A 6534-nucleotide genomic window follows, 5' to 3' on the forward strand; every position below is an offset into this window, starting at 1 on the left:
TGTATTGTAATAATAATTGTTGGTTATTACAGCAATAAAACTCGCCACAAGATTGAGAATTAAAAAGTGTGAAGTCAAAACGATGACTTGGCTATCATAAAAATTACACTGTCCTGCAATAATTTCACACAAAAAATGTTAAACATGCCAAGGTATATATATTATTTTATTGAAATTCTTACCAGTATATTAAGTAAGTAAGTCTTTATTTATATGGCGCTTTTCACAGACATATGTCACAAAGACACTTTACAGAGCATTATTCAGCATTATTAATTCACTCTATACCTGGTGATGATAAGCTTCTATTGTAGCTACAGCTGTCCTGGGGCAGACTGAGAGAAGCGCTGCTGCCCTGCCAATCGGCGCCATCGGTTCCTCCGACCACCACCATCACTCACACACACCACTTTCATACTAGGTGATTCGGGTGAAGTGTCTTGCCTAAGTACACAACAACAGTTATTGTGACTGATGCCCCACTGTGGCGCCTGATTTTCCCAGTGGTCTCCCATCCAAGTACTAACTAGGTCCGGCCTTGCTTAGCTTCTGAGATCTGATGGGATCAGGCTTTTACAAGCTGGTATGGCCACACCTAGTCATCACTGACTGCTCGACCAGCCCACTGCCCTGCTCTAGTGTTCCTGGGATCTTCATGATCATTTTTGGGACATCCCACTGGTTGCACCTTGGATCAGGCACTGCTGCTGTGGCTTGGGGATTACAGGCCTGCACTGGACACATGAATCTTCACATAGAGCCGTAATCCAGACAAGCGCGCTGACATTTAACATAATGATCAGTGTGAGTGGCCAGCGTTTACACACAGCAAAGGTTTCCTGGACACAATTAGACCACAGTCCTCGCAAAAGGCTAAAAGTGATTCACAATACACAATAGGCCGGTCTAATGATAAACCGTGAGTGAAGTAACTGGAAGAAAAGCCTCACTCTGAGCTGTGATATTACAGTGGTTTTCTCCACAGAGATGACCGCAGTCAGGACCTACTGTTCACTGTGTAGTCTGGGATAGTCTGGAAGAGTACTTCTCAACAGCGGTCCAGGAAACAGTCATTTACAGTATAGTATTAAGCGGGGGTTCCCCATGTTTTCCAGTGGTAAAACATCACAATTGTCAAATTTAATCTCCCTCATTACTGAGCAATTTTTGTAAACATTGTTATGCAATACTCCAGAAATACTCACAATAATTTAGTTGAGATTTATGTTTAAGTATTACAATTATTTCAATAGTATTTGCAGTCTATATACATTTGACATGTGGGGTGCTGAAATAAACAAGGAGTTAAATTGAGGCTGTTTGATCTTTTGTGGTGATTGTGGTTACCTTGTAAAAATATATATATACTGTAACCATATTAAAGGTATGAGGTTTCCAAATGATTATATCAATTCATATTACTTTTTTATTTCATTCAAACTGAAAAGAAACAGGCTTGCAGTATCATATTTGTGATAGATTCCAGCACATCCACACCCTGCATGTTCCTTTGCACCAAACACTTATTTTAAAGAAGGCAACACAAGCAGTGTAGCTGAGCTCTCTGAACTCAGAGCCCTCTGATGCTGCATGACTTCAGCTGCAAAGTCACTTTGCCTCAGTCTTCAGGAATCAGGTAACGGGATCAGGCTTCATGGGGTGACTTCAGCTGAGCTGGCAGACAGCCAGGTGAGCTGGACGCAAATGGACATTGATTTTTCAATAAGGGCCTAGAGCTGTCAGCCAACCAGGCAATGTTGATATCTTCTCTCGCGGGGATGGCCTCCTCCACTGATGGCCTGACTGGCACCTGATGGCAGCCATCAACCTCCATCAGCTGCAGCTTCACACCTCCATGTCAAACTTTAGGCCCCAACACAGGGGCTAAACCACATCTTTCACTATCACAGCCAACAAGGCCCAACATATTCTACGCATTTACCAAGGCTGTTTTATATTTTAAGGTTTATTCTTAAGCATCAGGAATCGTTGTCTCAGTACAAATGAGCATCTGCTCTCATAATGGTTCCATTCATCTTCTCGTTTGGTCTTTGCTATCACAAACATAAACATGCCCTTTTTTTGAACCCTCCAGCCAACTGAATGATTTGAAACAGACAGGGGTTACATGGATATTGTTTAAAAAATCCAAAATGTCTGCACCAAAGAGTCAACCATATGCCACAAACTAATCAAAACATTGTCTTGTAATCATAATGAAGACACATACATGCATTTTGTGTTCTTTTACTGTGAAGGAACACAAAAAGTATCGGCCAAATGGTCTTTAAATGTGACCCTTACTGCAGCTTGTTAGACTAATTTCCTGAAATTATTAGTGTTTTGACAGGAGTAAAGATTTTAATTAAATTTCCTTCAGTTTATAAGCTGAAATGTCTCACCAGACGCCTATAAATCCCTCTCACTGACATGTCCGCCCAGGTGAGCAATCCTTCGTTTAGGAAATGAGTGGCCTTGAATCAACAATCGCCCACTAATAAATGTCTCTTATGGATTCAAAAATGAGGTAGTAAAAGAATCACCTGCATGCAACGGGACTGTTTTGCCCTCCACCATCAATCAAATCACAGCTCCAACCGACCACTGGACAGATTTTAGTATTTCTTCAAGCTTTATTAGAATTTCATTCGCCAAGATAAATGTAACACATTACATCTTGTTCTGCCTGTGTATCCGTCTCCATAAATCCTCGGAAATGGGCAATTTGTGTACTTTACTCTCAGATCTGCCTTATAAGAAAACAGTTGTGTTGACAAGTTGGCAGTCTCAAAAATGGAATATAACTTTGCACAACCTTTATTGTTTCCAACATCCTTCAGAAGGAGCTTGAATAAATCACCTAACTCAATTTCACAGTGTCCTCCACATCATATTTTCACACCTCATCCAAAAAAGAACGAGGTCCAGGCATCACTGCTGATCGATGGATGTGATGTAATGGATGGGTGATCCTCTGGGCCTAAGCATCCTTCTACCCAAAGTAGTCTCCTTCCTAAATCTATCCATCCCTGTCACACCCAAAGAAAACTTGAACATCTTGTCTGCTATTCTTCTTTGTCATCTCCATGCACTAAAGCATAACCACATAAGTACCTACAGCTGGAGGTAATACAGCTAACCTCATAATGTAATCCATTTCAGAATGACAAAGAATTAGGACCATTGCCATAGCAATAAACAATTTAAAACTTTTTTTTGTTTTGTTTTCTTTTTAAAATATTTTACTTTTTGAATAGGAAAAAAATCCCAAATGTTGCATTTAACAGGAAGCTGAAACCCATGAATATACTTATTTGAATAAATAATGTGATTTATTCACAACTGTCTCCCCGACTATCATGTGTGCACTGCACGTCTCTGAGAGTTGGCAGCACATAACCATTTTTCTTCAATTGTTTTCTAGTTGGATGTTGAACATGTAGAGCTCTTCTGCATCTGTCACCAACAATTACCTAGGGCTTCTAACTCACTTCTACATAACCACCAGCAGGCCACAATGTACACTATGCACTTCTCCAGTTCCTGGTGACGCTCTTGCCATTGTCTCATCCTGGCAGTAGTCCCAACAAACACACACACACACACACACAGTCGCTGCACACATTGAGTATTTGGCCAATCAAATCATTCTTCATACCTCGTATTTTATGGCAATATCTAACATTCACACACACACACACACACAAAACATAGAACATAGCAGTACGTAGAGCATTTTTCTCATTGCCTTCCTTCTTCTTTCTTCTTCTATTTTATTGGCACAACTCTTGATCATGTTGATCAAATTGACTCTGCATTCCCATGGGCAAATCTGACACGACCAATTGGAAAAGGCAATGGTGATCTGACGAATCAAAGGAACTCAGGATTACAGCAAAGAGGATGTGTAGGGTCAGAGTGCACTAAGGGTGTGCCATTGTTTCTTAACCACGGATCATTTTGGCACTCTACAAGCCTTTCCTTTTCTGTAGTTGCCCCATTCTGGCAAAGTCCTTTACAAAGAGACACAGAAGGGATGCAGTGAAAATAAGAAGCATTTGTGTGGCTTAAGGGCTGGATTTGAAATGACGTGATGGCGTGTGGAGCAGACTTATCCAACGGAGATACTCTTAAGATTGCTGCAAATGCACTTGATAAAGAAACTATGTAATTTTATATGAAGATGATAGGTTGGTTAGGTGCATTTTTACGCTGTTTTATTTCGAAAAAGGCACAGTAATATTGAGATCTGTGGGAGTCCTGAGTAGCACTTGTTTCCATTGGCCTTGTATTAAAAAGACTGGCCAGACAGTCTTCAGAAAATGATACCAAATGACAGCACATTTTCCACGACTAAAACCTATACTTAGTTTTCTTTGTGTCTTGAAGTGCAGTGGATTTAAGTGGTCATCCGGAATTCAACAAATTTATCTAACTCCTATAGTTTTAAAGTCCCACAATGCATTTCATCAAGAACTGGCATTTGGTTGAGACAGACTTCCTGGGTGGTATCTGTATGCGCTATGCAGTAGAGTTATTAATAGATTACATAATATCTGGCACTCATGGTAAATGGCTGGACTCTAAGTAATAAGTAAACTAAAGATCTACATGGAGTTATTTTACATTATACTGAATTATTGGGATGTTTGTGGTACAGAAATGTACCCAAGAACCCAAATGTTGGTGTTTTCGTGCCATCTCTGAATATTGTATTCTGTTGCCATGTCCTTGGGCCAGAAACGTAACACCCACCTTTATTTAACTTTATGCAAGAATCGGTGTAAGTCTATGTGTTGGTTGTGCAAACTTCTATTCATTGCCTAGACTAGGGTGTATCCCTCCTGACCCTCAGCTGCTAACAACTGCATAAGCCTCCTCATATCATTTTTAGCATCCTATGGCTAACTGAAGTGAATTAAAAACGAACATAGACACATAGTATAAGTCAGACCAAGTGAATGTCAGTCAGAAGGGACATCTCACTCAATAAGGACAAAAGAGTCATAGATTTAATATTGCTAAATGGATATCTATTTTCACTGCCCTTATGCCAGGATGGAGGCAGAGGAGACACAGGTACAAAACTGGTCAATGTCACATGTACTGAAAAATTAGAACTTGCATTCCTACCATACCATAAAGTATTTGCTCTAGTCCCACTATTAACATGTCTCACCATTAAGCCAGGGAATCTCTAGGGACATTAAAAATATGTTGGCTTTGAAAGCTTTGACAAAACCCAGGTGCCACCTTAACGTATATTACTATAGATGCATGAATCTTTTAATAAAGTCTGTTTATTTTGGCTATATAGATTCCTTACATTTTCTCCTGACTTTGTCTTGAGAATACAAACAGTTGTTAATTGGCCCCATAAAACATGCAAAATCTACCTTTGAAAGTGGCATATCTGTTTTATCTCATGTGAGGCACTGTGTAAATTGATGCAGAGAGAGTGTAGTTTATTATCAATAATCATGGAGATGTGGAATTGAATGAGATTCCTACACCAGCGTGGCATGCAGTAATGTACAGAGCACTTGTCAACTGTGCACCTACACCATGAAGCCAATATGAAAAACATCTGTTTCAACAACTCCCACTTCCCAGAGCAGTGTGTCTGAGTAGATTGTGGCACTGCAACCTTGACAGAGGGTTTGGACTCAGCAGCAACAGTGTGAGTAGTGCCATTTGAATCAGTGAATGTGGGGTTTTATTAAATATGCTAGAATTCTGGTTAGGGCAAAGCAATATGGCCAACATTTTCTGAAACTGAAAATTTGCTACTACAATATGTTTGACATATACAGTTTGCTTAATGATGACTTTTCTAACAGTGGTAATGTCCCTGTTTCACTATAGGTTGGGTGGGGTCCCCAATAGTTCAGTAAAATGGATCATCAAATTGCTGGTGAACACTGTATTATAGCTGCCAGAAGGGAGGAGCTAACTACACTGAAACTACACTAAAACTAACATGCATACTAGTTTACATGTTTTGTTTGATAGCTAGATCTATTGAGCTAAGTGTGAATTGCGCCTGAGCCATTTTAGCTTAATTGTTCAAACCCCTGATGGGTGCTCTCAAACCTATTAGTATAGAGGCTATCACTATTGTTTTCCTCGTTTTGATTTAGGTCTGAGAGTGGAGTTATAAATAGGAGCTAGATAATGTCAGAGCCCTGTAGACAAAATCAATGATGCTAATATGACTCAAGCACAATTCCCTCGTAGTGTAGTTAAAGCGGACACATTATGCAAAATCAGCTTTTAAGAGCTTTTAACCATGTTATGGTTGTTTCCCCTCACCAGTTACTCACCCAAGATTGTATTGTTGTGCATATTTTCAAGACTCCATTTTGCCAATCAAGCCCCATTTTTGCCAACACCAGCATACTACTTTGCACTTACTTTGTTCTCTAATTTTATTTCCTTAACCTCATACTCGGCAGGATTTTGTAGCGTTGCATAGTCATTTTGATAAAAAAAAAAAAAAAAAAACTGCACCTGTTGTGATAACATCTACGGTGA

The 6534-nt window shown here is 39.7% G+C and overlaps 1 pseudogene; it reads right to left on the reverse strand.

The window, feature by feature from the left end:
- Positions 1-479: 479 nt before the first annotated feature.
- On the reverse strand, positions 480-597 carry LOC129411925 (5S ribosomal RNA; annotated as a pseudogene).
- Between the last annotated feature and the right edge of the window lie 5937 nt (positions 598-6534).

The sequence above is a fragment of the Boleophthalmus pectinirostris genome, unplaced genomic scaffold (genome assembly GCF_026225935.1).
Source record: "Boleophthalmus pectinirostris isolate CB_2022bp ecotype Guang Dong unplaced genomic scaffold, ASM2622593v1 HiC_scaffold_6, whole genome shotgun sequence".
Taxonomy (NCBI): Eukaryota; Metazoa; Chordata; class Actinopteri; order Gobiiformes; family Gobiidae; genus Boleophthalmus; species Boleophthalmus pectinirostris.